At 43.4% G+C, this 15,915-nt stretch overlaps 1 protein-coding gene and 1 pseudogene across 4 annotated transcripts in view; one reads left to right on the top strand and one right to left on the bottom strand.

The window, feature by feature from the left end:
• The window catches only part of DIAPH2 (diaphanous related formin 2), a 3,515,124-nt gene that overhangs the window by 1,643,710 nt on the left and 1,855,499 nt on the right, over nucleotides 1-15,915 (bottom strand). The gene's annotated exons all lie outside the window — the stretch shown is intronic.
• Nucleotides 8,608-10,049, top strand: LOC146829123 (18S ribosomal RNA; annotated as a pseudogene).

The raw sequence follows: 15,915 nt of genomic DNA, 5'->3' as shown, positions 1-15,915 counted from the left end.
AGGGTGCACTGTCCCAGTTTTGCATTGGTGCACCAAGGTAAAGTGTGCAGTGATGTGGGCTGAGGCAGCGCACCCTATTTCTTTTTTTTTTTTTTTTCTTTTTTGTTTTTTTTTTTAAACCGTTTATTACAAATCTCAAGAATATACAAATATGGGCCCACAACCTTCCGGCCGGCCGCTAGGAATGGCAGAAACATATGGCATACGTTCATAGAACACTTGGCGTTACAAAGGAGCATAAGCAGGAGTTATAAACATCATGGGCCACAGCCATAATACCCCACAGTACGGTTTCATTTTATACAAACAACAAGAAAACAACACCCACAAGGCTACCCACAGTCGAAAGTAGCAGCACGTGCTCCCCAATGGGGAACCCCAACTATCAGAGGAGTCGAAGGAGGGGAAGGGAGACAGAGCGAGGACTGGGGGAACCCTGTGCCCGGGGCTAGGGGAAGGAGTCAGCTAAGGGGACGGGGCTGGTGAGGCAGCGGGCAGCAACGGTGGCGCGCAAATACTCCCACGGTAGGCGTTCCAGGGGCCCCACACTTTCACCCATATCCCAGGCTTACCCCGCGCACCCTATTTCTAATACGGTTTCTGGTTAGCACCAGCGTCCCCGCTGTTGCCCACAACACAACAGCGTTAAAAGCAAACCTTTTTGGATATTTCCTCTGTCTATCAGATGCAGTCGCAAAGACAAAGAGCGAGAGAGATGATGGCAACTTCAAAGACATTTTATCTAAGAATGAAAATGTTAAATCGTGATGCTGCCAGAGGAATTAAAAAATGCAAGATCTCGAGTCCTAATGACGGCAGTGCTCTAATTGAAGAATTCTATTCTCCTCAAATGTAGCAGACCTTTAAAGTATGCAAACACAATCTGAAAAAAAGTGGGCAGAAACTGCTGATGGATGGGAACTGTATAAACAGATCAATGATTAGAGAGACAGGTAAGCAGAGAAAAGAAGTACGGATGTTTATTCAGTACTCTGGGGCTTTTCCACAGTAAATGATTATTTCTGTCATTTTAATCCAGTTCTGTAGGCATCACACAGATATTGCTTGTATACACTCTAAAGCCTGAAAAGTGACAAGTTATCTTGTATTGTTTGTTATTTAGCCAACTTTATAAAAAAAGATTTATAAAGAAAAAACAATCTTTCATAAATGGGCTACCCCCTTTTCACAAAGATGAATAGCTGATTAAGATATGCTCTCAGCGCCTACCTGCTGAATATCCAGTTTAAAGCGTTTTACCCAGCCCTTAAGCTTAAAGTTGCTTGCAGCACATTCTCAACCAAGATCAAATGTGAACGTGTAGCCTTATGGCCAGAGCTGCCGACTGTGGAGCTCGGGAACCAGGTTCGAGTTTCGGCGTCGGGTCAGCATTCTGTGATTCTGGGCAAATCACTTCATCTCCCCGTGCCACCCAAAAATGAATGTGTCCTTGTGTAATGTAACTGGTGCTCATGTAAGGCGCTATGTAAATCTACACACACAAAAAGAAACTGACTCGACTTACGTATCTGTTTGTTCTGGATATGCTTTAGTGTTGTGAAATTAAAACAATTACAGAGGGTTACAATCTGAACAGTTGGAAATTTCTAGATTTCCTGGTCTAAATCCCAAATCCCCAAACCCTGACCCTCCCAAAACGAACTGGTTTTGGAATATGTGGGCTGAGCCTTTTGGGGGGAATCCCCTTCCTTCTCATTAGATCATTCTTCTGAACGGGAAAATAGGGGAAACAGACATTTATTCCTCACTGTAGCATACTTCAAATGTTCTGAAATGCTTGAGATATGTGCATGGAAAACTGCACACTCCCTATTCTCTCTATACTGAACTTCAGAGTCTGCTGTAGCCATTTTCTGCTATGGAGCTTTCCAGCAATGACCAGCTGAACAGACTTTGTGTAGTGTAATTACCTACATTTCTTAGGCACAGTAGAGTGTTCCTCCCCACTCCCTCCACTCCCGCCTTGACCAAGGGTAATTTCCATAATATTGATCAGGGTCTTCAACATTGGAGGCATGTTGCTGCCTTCTGCGGGAGTTCCACTGTGATTCAAGGGCGGGTCATGTTATGGAAGATGGTTGTGAATACCTGAACTGTTGTAGCTTTTTGGCATAGTCTATACAATCACAAGGAATGTTTTTGTTTTCCGCTGTTGGAGATTACACTGGTGATTGTATTTTATTTTTAAGGTTAAGAAACTGAGTAGCAATGTTATTATTGCATATATTTTATTGAAATCTTTATAGTTCTTCTTCTTCTCCTTTTACCGAGTCTTTTATCCTGATTGTTTTTGTAGTAATAATTTATTTACAGTTTGTAGTCAAGGCTTTTCAGAGTCTATGGACTCCTTCTTCAGCACTGTATCTCAACAGTTAACACCTACAGAAGGAAAAGGGTCTAATATGCCTATCAAGTAATGCTGTTACAGTATTGTCTAATTTCAAGTTATTTACGCTGCTGGTGGTGTGTGGAGTTTCCAGTCACCTGACACTGTAGTGCAACATCCCATTGGCAGTGCTCTGAAGCGCTTCAATTAAAACGTGAAATGGCCCGCTCAAGAGTAGCATTCCCACGGCAATTCTAGAATTTGGCACACAGTGCAACGTTTCTATAGATACGTAGTGACACTGGCTCACTCGAGTGCAATATTCGTATGGACATGTCATCCATTTGGCACACAGCAGGACAGTATTCATGTGGCAATGATGTAGATTCGAGTTATTGTAGTGTCCCATGGTAATACTGTGCATTTGGGTGTCTATAATACAGTATACCAGGCCATTCTGTTGATTTACCTCACTACAGTGCACTATTCTCACGGTGATTGGGTGATTTTGGCACATTGTACTGCAGCATTCTGTTGATAATGCTGTGGCCTGCTACGGTGAAATACTACTATAGAAATGTGAATGTAGCACACTGCAGAACAGTTTGACAAACAGTTGTGCAGTGTTTCTATAGAATATTGTTATATTGGCACTGGCGAGTGCAGTATTAATATGGTCATGCTGGCGATTTGGCCCACAAAAGCATAGTGCTAATGTGGCCATAATGCAGATATGGCGCACTGTAGTGCAGAATCCGCAAGGTAGTCCTGGGGGTTTAATACAAGATAGTTCTGTATTTTATGGCCATACTATGACCTTTGTAAACTGCATTACAATATTCCTGCTGTTAATGCTCTGGATTTGCATAACACAGTGCTATACGTGTGCTTGTCACAATGCTGTGCAGTATTCATAGGACAACACTGCGTATTTAGCATACTCCAGTGCAGTTTTCCTATAGTAATGGGAGGATTCGAATCAAAATTGTGCAGCATTCAGAACCCCCTAAATCCCCTTTATTGCAGTCGGTCTCGCTCGCTGCGCTCGCTCGCATACGTTCATTTGTTATGCATACGCCCCCCCAGTTTCAAATTCCACCAGCCGCCACTGTGTTACAGCAATTATCTTACTGTACATTATTAGCATCAAAACAATTACATGCAATTAGCAAAATACATTCTCTTCATTATTGTTTAGTGTTTGTATCTACCTGCAAAACAATTCAACCTGTAGTCCTTAACATATTGTCCATATTTAGACATTCTTACTCATGTTGTCCACTTACTATTATATTTCTGTCAAATATGCGGCCCTTCTGCTACGTCTCTCTAAAGTGTGTTCCAAATCCCAGTTTGTTCCTCTCTAATGTAATGTTTTTCTTATGCTAGCCTGCGTCTTATGACCCAGACGTTCTATTTTCTCACTTCCTCCTAGTTGCAGGAACATAGTTTGTGACTTCTATCTTGGAAAGGTGTTCCTTGTACCATCCTCTCTTTACTTCATTTGTATGATGCATTGCATGACCTCCATCTTGTGGGAATACTGGTTTCCCAATAGTATAACCAGTGTGACCTCTGACAGTAGAAAGCAAAACAGTTCTTGTGATTGCTTACGTTTTTTATCTAGGGTGCTATGTTATTCACTGAAGCGATACCAATTTCAAGGTCCTCCTCCCTATTCAACTTTCTGGATAAGAGGCATCTCCCAATCTGAGGTGACACTCCTGGCCCACCATCCACAGGTTTGGCAGCTGAGATGCAAGCTGCTCGGACAACTCAGGAATTGCTGTTTATCTCTGGTCCTACATAGACAACCATAGGCCACGCTTCCTCTGCATGCACCACCCCCTAAAATACAATTTTGTATACCAACATGTCATTCCAGTACTAACCCTCATTACAAATGTTTATAATGATTGGGCAATGCCTATCACTGTGGGTCAGTTTATCTTGCACCATGAGGACCCTCCAGATCAACCATCCACCAAATGCTTTAACAGCCAAAATGATATACAATGGCTCATCGTATATTACCAATGCACATAACATATGACAGCCATTTTAATAATATCTGTCCCACATGGGAATACCAAGGCTATACTACAGTTAATGAAAGATGCTACCACTGAGTGCTACTCACACTCAAGGTAGTTACAACGGTATGACACAAATCGCTCAATGATGATAGGTACATGCATACCATGTCCATTCGTAGAAATTACTGAAATGATTGTATATGCACAACCGCGCACTTTTGACAACATGGTTGGACATTCTCTGTCATGCATGCACAACATGGGAAAACCTCCCACCTATGCCAGAACATACTCACACACTTTGTGCCATCCATTTATTGGAGGTATGCTTAAACGTCTAATCCATCATTGCTCCTGCCTTAAGCCTAAACAGAATTCGTTGGGCGGCCGGTAGACGGGTCACTAGTACATGTTTCTGAAGGCATATCCTCTTGACGAATGGGTGACTATAGAGGAGTGTCTCCCTTATCTGACCAGGAATACTCTGAGCCCACCCATAAGTTAGGGTGTTTGTTAAACTGAATTAGTAAAAGAAAAGTACATGAGCTTTAGGCCTCATGATCACTGCATGGAATGAATGCATAGAGAGGCAGGGAGCGTATGAGCCCTGAAGAAGCCATAAACCTGCATGGGCTTTTTTGAATAGCGAAGCATGTTGGCAGAGATGATCGACCAGATGAGTCATTGAATCTCTTCATATATATGATCATTTTATTCATACCAGAGGTACCCAACAACAAAGGATATACTTCAGGATTACCTCTAGATCCCTGCAGTTATTCCAGAAAGCATTTATATAGGAACTCCTAGCAATGGCTGAGTCTACTAAAGTGATATTTACCTACCGAAGTGTGGGAAACTGCCAATGATTAAACATGCCACAATAAGTTGTGGGTGAGGCATCTTACCCAAAGCTTTTGGATTCCTGTAGGTTCCCTTGAACAGTATGTGTTTCAAGCAGCCTTGGCATCCCTAGTGTTTTCTTGTGACAATAAGGAGGGCATGTCTAGGTTTTTTCTCCCTCTCTCTCTTGTGTGATTTCAAAAACACAATTAGAGCACGACTCTGGCATCCCACGTAATGCACTGAGGTGGTGTGATACCCTTCTGTTGGGTCCAAGGTAAGCAGTACCTTGCATGGTTCTGAGGTTCACAGGTATCATTAAACACTGCACTCAGCGAACATCTGTTGACTGCAAGTCTCACTCATCGAGGGCTGCCTTCCCTTGTACTACTGATTGCTCCTAATTGTTTCGCCCCACCCATCCAGGTCCAAAACGACAATCATCCACCTGAGAGCTTGCAGTTGCCTTGAAATCTACTTATTTTCTTTTTATCCTAGCTGTCTTTTCCTTTGTTTCTTCCGGATTTTTCCAAACCATTATGGTCACTGTGATGTGTTATTTCATGTAATTTCCTTTTCCTTTTCCTTTTCCTGTTCTTTTGCTATATAAAAGAACTTCAGTCTGTTTTGATGGTGCATCGCAGCAAACTTGTCTTCCTTCGGCTGTTTTCCTTGCTTCCTCTGCTTGCTGATTTTTACTCTTCGCCCCTGAAGAATTTCATTGTTGGCTACCTAATTCTTGGTTTTCTTCGTTCGTTTCAAATCTTAATTCAGCAAGTTTTTTAAAAGTTTTTTTTTACACCTTTGGCTTTTTCCTCCTGAGAAAATGGCAGCCATTCGAAGACACTTGCCTGTCACATATTCAGGTTTGTGGGTACATCGTGGAATCCGGAACCAGTCACCCTTAGCCCGGGCTATGGAAGACCCAGATACAGACTGCAGGTAAGCATCCTTACTAGAACACCATGTGCTTTTGCACCTCATCCAAAGCAACAAAGTGCTTTATAAATGTAACTACGATGCAATATAAAACAATATAAATGTTATCTGACATATTTTTTGCAATTCTTTTTTTTTTTTTTTTAACATTGCCAACTTCAGGCAAATTAGATTTTTTAGTTGGCATGAGTAAACTGCACCTACTCATTATATCTGATATTTGGATCTTAATATTTCCAAATACTAAATACAATCAAAAAGTGAGCTTCAGTAAGTGCAAACATAATGATCCTTATTTGCTGACATATTAATTATCCCACATACTTCCAGTTTCAGCAAGAACATATTTTCCAAAACATTACACATTTTAGTTTCTGAGCTATTCCTTGCAACTGCTAGTTCCCCTTGCTACAGATGAAAACTATTGTGCCTGCCCCACCTTTTTCAGGTGGCAACAAGAAAGAAAATATTTCCTTTGCTGCCTCTGTCTTCCTATACATCGACTGCACAGCCATTAAATTAGTATTGTAAATACTTTTTGAGTTTATTTTTCAATGATTTCAATATAAGAAACCATCAACGATATCAAAAACAAAAAATCTGTAAATATACAAGGCCTGTGTCATTACAATGATACTTACTCAGAGCAAGGAAGATCATTGGCGTAAAAATATACTAGAGGCAAACTCTGTATTGTAAAGGGTCAAACCTTTCGTGTGCCAAAAATTTGTATGTAAACCTAAAGCAATTGGTATACAAAATTCCTGGCTAGACCCCATTCCTTGACACTCCTCAGCCATAGAAGGATATTATGTGTCCCTCACCATATACCTCACCATATGCTGCTTTGCTGCTACCTCAGGAGGTATAAGACAGTGTGCTAATGAACTGTAGTACTGATACTGTTAATCAAAAGTGTTTACTTTATATTTTAACCTAGCATGAGAATGACTCTATGTGCTTACAGATTGCCACACTTTTTAATTCAGGTGATGATACCGTGTTCTACTGTTGGATGATCCAGCCAGGGCCTGTTTGAGAATTTACATCTAGGCAAATTAGGCAGTATAGTATTGCCGTGCCCTAGACATGCCTTGGCGGCAGGCAGTATTTGCAGGCATAGCAACAGGTGCAGTTAGAAATACTTGTTTGTCGTTGTGCAGTGAAAACCTAACGCCATTAAAGCAGTGGTGTAACGCACAACGATGGGGCTCCCTGCTAAGTGTGAAGAAGGGACCCTTACCTCTCAAATCTCATGAATATTCATTGGACTTGGGCTGAGTGGGGGCCACTTGAAGGGTCGGGTTGTGTTACACCCCTGCAAAAAAAGGCTCCAACTGAAACATATTGCCATGTTGAGTTATCACTGTCTGCTCCAGCTTTCTCCATCCATGGCAAATCAGGCATCCACAGCTATATAAGCAACATCAACTAATTAGATCTCTGCCCACCAGCAGAGCTCAGAATGAAAAGAACAAAAATAGGCTTGATATCATCAAGTCTTGATAAGTACTCCAGGTGAGTGCTCGAATCCACTGGCACCATAGCGAGAATAGAGCAATGAAAACAACTTACATTCTTAACTAAAACATTATTACAATGTGACAATTTTGAACGAGCAGAGCAGATTTAAAAATGCATGTATGATAGATAAATGGATAGATAGATAGCCAGATAGATAGATAGATAGACAGACAGACAGACAGAGAGTTAAAAGGAAGCCATTTCATAGTACAGTAATGTTTGATTTGAAAGTCACTAACATTATCCTATCAAAGCTGAAATGCCAGTTATGGTAAACTATGGAACCAGAACTCCACCCCTTTGCCATGCACTCTCTTTAACTTCATTCATCATATAAATGATGACAGTTGATTATCCTGAAAATAGGCACACCTAGTGACAGTACAAACTTACTGGTCAAACAATTTTTTTCCAGTTAGCATGCTGGTGGATAGAGCCCCCTTCAGCCCTGGGCTTCGGGTAACAGTAATAATGACTGATAGAGGGCCTTGCTTTATTTCCTTTGTCTTGGTATCAACATGTATTCAATTATTGTTCTAAAGAAAACCTTTCGATTCAATTTGCACGCCCTCCTTACTGTAAAAGAGCATTTTTGACATGGCGAAATCTACGATTCAGATGCTCTGTCCATCTACATCACCACCTTAAGATGCGCTTACACTTGGCCCCTGATATAGGGTATTCCCCCCCATACACATGGGGCATGGTAAATTGGCACTTTGTATGTTATGTTGCACCATAATTATAAAGCGTGCACGCTTACACCAAAAAGGATTCAGGACAGAGGCAGAAGAGACCCAAAGCTTAGCCATCCTGAAGCTCTCATAGGAAGTTGTGGCTTTGATGTTTAACGGAAGGGAATCCTATCCATTTGGAGCCATCGCGGCAAATCTGGTTCCCTCCTATATCTTCCTGTTAAATTTTGGGACCTCTAATAGATTATGATCAGCCGGTCTAAGATTAAGTTTAGGAACTAGAGGTCACAAAAGTTGGTCTTTTGTCATGTCTAGATTTGAAGATAATGAACCCAGTTTTAAAAAGGGTCGTCTTAGCGACTGGAAGCCAGTGTAATTTTAACAACAGAGGTTTGATGTGGCAGTGTCTAGGCTGTCGCCACCAGAGCAGCCTAGCTGCCTGATTTTGAACCAGCTGAAGCCCCTGACTCAGTCCTTTTGGAAGTCTCAGCTAGACTGTGAGGGGAGCTACCTGTCTGTCTCAACCCATCTCTCGGTGCCCCCTTGATGCTCTTGACTGAGTTTCCTGGGGGTCCAAAGTGTTTACTTGGAAAAAATTAGAGTGTTCAAAGTAAACCAGTCACTTGAATACTTCAGCTAGGAATGATGGAATAGGACTCTGGTTCTATTGTGTTGGTTTTCGGGACTGGAGCCCTGATTAAGAAGAACGTCCAGGTGCAGTTGTATTGTGCTGCTAGAGGTGAAATTCTTAGACAGGCGCAAGATAAACCAAAGCAAAAGCATTTGCCAAGAATGATTTCTCAAATCAAAAACAAAAGTTGAAGGTTTAAAGGTGATCAGATACCATCGTAGTTCCGGCCATAAATGATGCTGACTAGCGATCTGGTGGCGTTATTCCCATATCCCTCTGAGCAGCTTCCGGGAAACCAAAGACTTTGGGTTCCAGGGGGTGTAAGGCTGAAAAGCTAAATCTTAAAGGAACTGATGGAAGGGCACCACCAGGAGTGGAGCATTTGGCTTAATGTGACTCAACACGGGAACCCTCACCCAGTCCGACATGGAAAGGATTGATATATTGATAGTTCCTTCTCAATTCTGTGGGTGGTGGTGCATGGCCGCTCTTAGTTGCTGGAGCGATTTGTCTGGTTATTTCCGATAACGAACGAGACTCCTCCATGCTAACTAGTTACATGACCCCAGCAGTCGGAGTCCAACTTCTTAGAGGGACAAGTGGTGTTCAGCCATACGAGATCAAGCAATACAGGTCTGATGCCCTGAGATGTCCGGGGCTGCACGCACCCCACACTGAACAGATTAGCTTGTGTCTACCCTTTGCCGACGGGGGCGGGTAACCTGCTTAACCCTGTTCATATTAGGGATTGTGAACCCTGTTCATAATAGGGATTTGGGATTGCAAATATTTCCCATGAACAGGGAACTCATAGTAAGTGCGGGTCATAAGCTAATGTTGATTAAGTCCCTGCCCTTTGTACAGATCGCTCGTCATTACTACCAAATAGATGGGTTAGTGCGGTCCTCAGATCGACCCTGCCGGGGTTGAAGATGACCCTGGCGGAGCACCGAGAAGACAATCAAACTTGACTATCTAAAGAAAGTAAAAGTCATAACAAGGTTTCTGTAGGTGAACCTGCGGAAGGATCATTAACAGCAGAAGGTTCATTAACAGCGGAGCAGCCCTAGCGAATGATGCCGACAGCCAGCAACCCTCGGCTACCTCCCAGATGAAAAACTCACTGTAGGCATGGAACCCTCCCTTCATGTGCCCTGGCAGGTGGAGCAGTCTTTGGCCTACGGGGCGTTTGAGCGAGGATTGGGCACGGGCAGGCTCCTCCACTCAGGAGGACCCGACGGATGTATGTGTGAGGGACGGGGAGAGCCCTGGCCCCTCTGGGAGAGCCACAATGAAAAGCCTTCCTGAGATGGAACCCACACTCACCCAGCACGACCCTGGGGGGGAACCGAATGGTGGTGCCTACCTGGGCTGGGACCACCACCCAAGGGGCAAAGATGACTCCTCTGAACCTCACGAAATATGCAACGCGAACGGTTGTGGGCATCTTTTTAAACATTACAGTCAAATCCTGCTTGAAATTCCTGCTGGGTTTACAGGTAACACTTTGGGGCACACTTGAAAGGCAGAGTCCAGGATAACAAGATAATTCTTCAGTATCCACTGTCTGGTGGCTGAAGGACCTGCTTTGTCCCACAAGACGTCTGTCTCTGCATCTGACATATAACACTGGGGGCGCACTTGAAAGGAATGGAAACAGGATGCCAAACAAATCTTGTCTATCCACTTTGTGCATGCTGGAAACTCCTACTTTTATTGTACTAGACTTCTGTCTTTGGTTTTATTGGGGGTGCTGATGGACTGGACCTGCTCTCTCTTGTAGGCAAGGCAAAGTAGTGGGCTCAAAGCAGACCTCCAGTTCAAGCTATAGGATACAACAAACTACAAGAGGCCTTCCCTGGAACTTCCCAGCTGACCAGTGGCAACTAACTGTAAATGGACTATACCCCACTGATGGCCTCTGCCCGATACCCTGTGTGTGTGTAAGTGCTTCACCTGAGGTCCTGAGAGCTTTGGCAGTGTACTGCTGTGGTGGATTGGGACGTAAAAGACTAAAGCCACAAAGTATAATCTTTGACTAGGACTAATCCAAACTGTGAGCTATAGTGGTCAGCATCAAATTGTACCTAGGTTATGGTCTACCACGACCATTCACTTGCACATTATATTTCTTGGCAGTATTCCTACCTAAAACATTGAAAAATAATATCTCCAGTTCCTCCTATTGAGTTTTTGTCATTTTGGGTTAGATCTGAGCAAAAAATTTAATTTACAAACCGATCCGATAACAACCAACTGGTTTCCTGTGCTCGGATGCCAATACTCTCTTAGGGCTGCCTCTGACTAAGACAATTTGCAGTTCTCAGCTTAAGGCTTGGCAAATACTCTCAGCACACATTTTCATCCTTCAGTTCCCTTCCGTTTAGAGGAAAGTAGTGAAACATTGGTCGATATGTTAAAGCTTTTTGGCAGGCTCACGTGTGCATTTCACTATTAAATATGCATAATAAAAATAGATATATCAAAGGCGTTATTGGATCGTAATACACAGTCGACTTTTAGGCATCCTCTGTATATATTTGAACAAAGCAGGAGAAATTTTAATGTAGGTTAACCTCTTTGCAAATTCTATGGGAAGAGTCAACAGGTTTATTTGTGGGCCAGTGAATCATCAGCATGTGTATCAGGACACAAATATAACCATATAAGCCAACAATCACTCACCTAAATAGTGGAAATCGCACTTTATGGTTGATCCAGCCGCTTAATGGTTAACATCACAGATTATTAGATTTAAAAATCCAAATCGTACTTTAAAGTGTAAAGGTGAATATACGTGACAACATATGCCCAAAATACAAGACGACACAAGATTGTCTTTTCAGCAATTCTGCGAAAGTCGTGATGTATGAAATCAGGGACAGTAATCCATGTTTAAGACTTTGAGAAGTAATCAATATTTCATCTATATGGTTTAGCGCATAGGCTGCCTTTCATTGATTTTTGAGCATTGACTTATTGAATACATTTCGTTCTGCAGACCTTGAAGCGAGACAGAGGTGAGGGTGGACAGACAGAAACACTTTTGGATTGTGGAGAGGAAAACAAAGGAAAACTCCATGGGCAGTCACAGCTTAGCATTTAACAGCATTATGGCTCTTTCCGGATACAAATGGTACATTTGTGGAAGCATATACTATGTTTAAGTTGCTAAATGTTTTAACATTCTTTAATTTTCATTACAATTTTTTGAGATAAACAGTGTGCTGTGATAGAAACAGAGAAAATAAACTTTCGGAAGTAGCACCATTCCTGTGGTGCACAGGCTATAATAAGATAAGAACTGCCCTGCAAAATCAACTACTCTTTCTGTGTTCTAACAAAAGTCATTGAAAATAAAAAGTAGCAATGTCAGCAAGTAAAATATACCTTGCGGTTGTCACTTTCGCAATTTATTAACTTTTTTCCTTTTCGTCTGATTGGAAAGAAATACAAGCATGAAAACACAAATTTCAGGGGGAAAGCGAGCTATGCAACAGGAAATGTCCTTCCTGTTTTAGAGTGATGAAACGTCCATAGCGTTTTAATGTGTATTGATTGAAAAGGTCTGTGTTCGGGTCGAACAATCAGCTTTTAAAGAGATGTCACCCCTGGGCTCTCTATGACATTGAGCGATAAAGTCACAGCGGACATAAGTGCAGCAAGCCTTCCTTTACAGAAGGAATCCCCCGTTTGCCATGAGCTATACCATCATTATTATTTTTCTTATTTATTAGTGTTTTCTCCTTTACTCGAGGAAAGTTATTTTCCACCAAATCTTTTGCTTAAGCTAACGCGATTGTGCATACATTAAACATCACTGGCGTAGCTGGAGTGGAGGGAGGGCGGTCCGCCCCTGGTGGCACTATTTTGGGGGCGGCAGCCTCACTGCACTGGTGGCCCGTGGCGGCGGTCTTTATAATTTATTTGGGGACAGTAGTGTCAGTGTCCCAGTGGGTCCCAGGGCCGTCAATCTTGTAGCGCGCATAAGCGCTACCAATGACGGCCCTGGGCATCGTTTTTGGCCAGCCCCCATGCCGCGCTGAAAATGCAGCACGGATGCGCGCCACCGCTACGCGCTCTTGTTGGGAGTGGAATCAAGTCTGGGGAGACTGAAAAGACTGCGAAGGCCGGCGCCGGACGGCAGGCTGCTGCGCCCTTGAGTTGCAGCAGGAGTTGATGCGGCCACGATTTGGCCCGGAACCAAATTGCTGCAAATGAGCCTCGCAAAGTAAGTGTGCGTGACAGTGCTCCCTGAAGTGTGTATAATTTATCAGCTATTTCGTTGGCTGTGGTAAGTGGTATTGGTGCGTGTTGCTGAGTACCAGGGCAGGTTTGGGAGCTGTCTCAGTTGCTGCTACTACAATCTAACTCTCACCCAGTACATGGAGCACCTCGGCATTTCTCTTACAATTTAGTGAGGTCTTTATAGGAGCGTCCTCCTGCCGCTCAAGGTGCAGTGCTGAGAAAGTTCTGTCTGGCACTGCTCGTACTGTTAAGAAATTTAATCATGAAGTCCGCCACCTGATCAGAGTCGACAACCCCACACCGGCAGCGGAGTGAACCTGGTCGCTGGGAGTACTTTCTCAGCTACAGCCAGCCCAGATCTCACCAGCAGCCCTCAGATTCAATCATGCAGGGCTGCCCTGAGTCCGAGTTGCGGGATGCAGCTACCAGCAAGTGTGCGGTGTTGCCGATGCATAGAAATAAGTGCATGCAGTGTGATGTGTTAACTTACTGACTCAAATGTGTGCTGCTTTGGGATAGAAACAATAGAAATAACGAGCAATGCGGGATAGCGGCCTTACTTCCAGATCCGAAAGGCAGCTGTTTCTATGTGGATTGAATGAGGGAAGGGTTTTCTGCGGCCTGCCCTTACCCTGTTCAGCGGAAGGAGAGGGATTCGGCCGACAGAAACGCTGCGTGGAAAACACAAGCAGAGCTTTCGAAACAAAGAAGTGTTAATTATCTGGGAGGCACGAAAATGTATTTTCTGTACACAGGCTTGAGAGATTGCAAGGTTCAGCACCTGCAGCTCAGAAACTGCTGCAGCACCACGCTCTCGGAAGTGTTCTTGTACATACACATGCAAGTATAAATGTGAAATAAAATGGTGTTTAAGACTTTAAACGTAAACCTACCTAGTTTGCCCTTAGGCTCTTACTTATTTAATTTTTTTTACAACGTAGCCGCATTATGACTCAATAGAATAGACTACTTTCTGTATTTAAACACCATATGTAAATAAAATGGGGGATTGTCATTCGGCGATCTATGTACAAAATGAGTGCTCGGAGAGACGCTAAATCTCTTAATGGTGCAAAGTGGCAACTCCGCAGTAAACAACCAGTAGCAATTCTACATGATTTGGTGTTCTTTTACTAAAATGCAGAGGGATCAAACTATTCATAAGTTTAAAAACCATTCGTAATAGTTTTGATGTCAAAATAGGACGTTTCACTAGCAGTGCTTGGGCCAAAGATGGAAAAACACTCACTACAACAATGTTGGTGGGTTATTTGTGAAACCCCTCTCCCTACACGATAGAAGTTGTTTCACTTCCGCTATAAACGTGGTAGTGCTTCCTTTACCGTCTTACAGTGGATGAATGTTTAAAGAATGATACCCCCTGGTTTGCGTCATCAAGCAGGAATAGTGGGGCTGACTGGGAAGCCTTAAGGAGCAGATAGATGCATACAGGTGTCTGAGATGTGCTGCTTTGTTTTAATTGTAGCAAAGCTAATGGACGCAACTGAACTTCTGCAGTAAATAATCCCTTCCATTCCATTCCATTCATTGCTTGGTTTTGTTCACGAGAAAGTGTCACTCACTGTCATTGAATGTCACTCATAAGTACACTGACATTATGAAAATGTCACACATAAGCAATCTGAAACCTTGCCAGCTATGCTGCCTGTGCCCTGTAACAGAAGTTCACACTGGTCAGCAGCGTCACTCAGCAGAGCAGCATTGGATGGCTCTCTGTGACAGGCCTGCTGTGGTGTGATCTGAGCGTTAGGCACCCGAAACCACGTGGCTAGAACGTCACTAGTGACTACATTGTGAGTCGAGCCAAATACTCTTTAATTTAGTTCAACTACTGCCTCCTGAGATATGAGCGGGGTCGGGCCGCATTCCTAATGTTTTTATAGTCTGCACTGGTGTAAGTGCTGAAGGGGAATGGTAACCAGCTCTCGCCAAGCCACAGTATCCTGCGACGTCACTGACTCGACCCTGTGGCCTTTTGCTTACCTGCAGTGGCACACACTTCTGCCCCGGCAATATAGCAGAGATCTGCTGGCACGCGGTATCCATAACCGGACCTGACCCCCCACCGGCCGCACCTGAGACTGTATTTGCTCAGAGTTGAGCGAGAAAGAATCATGCAGCCGCAGCGTTAGGAGTCGTAGCAGCCACGGTGACGGGGGCTGGCAGTCAATTCAACTACACAGTGCACTTTTTTTCAATGAGGAATGCAGGTACTTTTGTGGACGGAGTGAAGCTGTCATGGGGCCCTGAGTGAACAGCGATACCCTGAACCTGCGCCCGTTTGTCTGTGTGGGTCTGCAATCACATGGCCTTCATTTGAGGGCCTGGCTGGCTCCACTGAAACAATTTCAAGGTCCTAAAAGTTCATTGCGCTGGCAGAAACATTTTAATCTTAATTTTGAGTTGGCCTGCGATTTCATTGTCAGGGGACTCACAACTTTGACAGGTTGAGAGCAATGGCCTCGAAAATTCTGGTGGTACTATAGTGTGTTTATGGTTCAAAAGAATGACACCGCAAGTGCACAACTGTAAAAACTGCACTTAACAAAAGTCAACATCACAGTCTTTGTAGTGTTTGGAACTGGCTAAAAAAAAACCCTGTCCGCCTAGACCCCCGCTCCACATTTTACT

This window comes from Triturus cristatus, chromosome 5_2 (genome assembly GCF_964204655.1).
Source record: "Triturus cristatus chromosome 5_2, aTriCri1.1, whole genome shotgun sequence".
NCBI classification, from domain to species: domain Eukaryota; kingdom Metazoa; phylum Chordata; class Amphibia; order Caudata; family Salamandridae; genus Triturus; species Triturus cristatus.
Note: the sequence above shows the minus strand (reverse complement) of the source record. Positions and strands in the feature narration are given on the sequence as shown.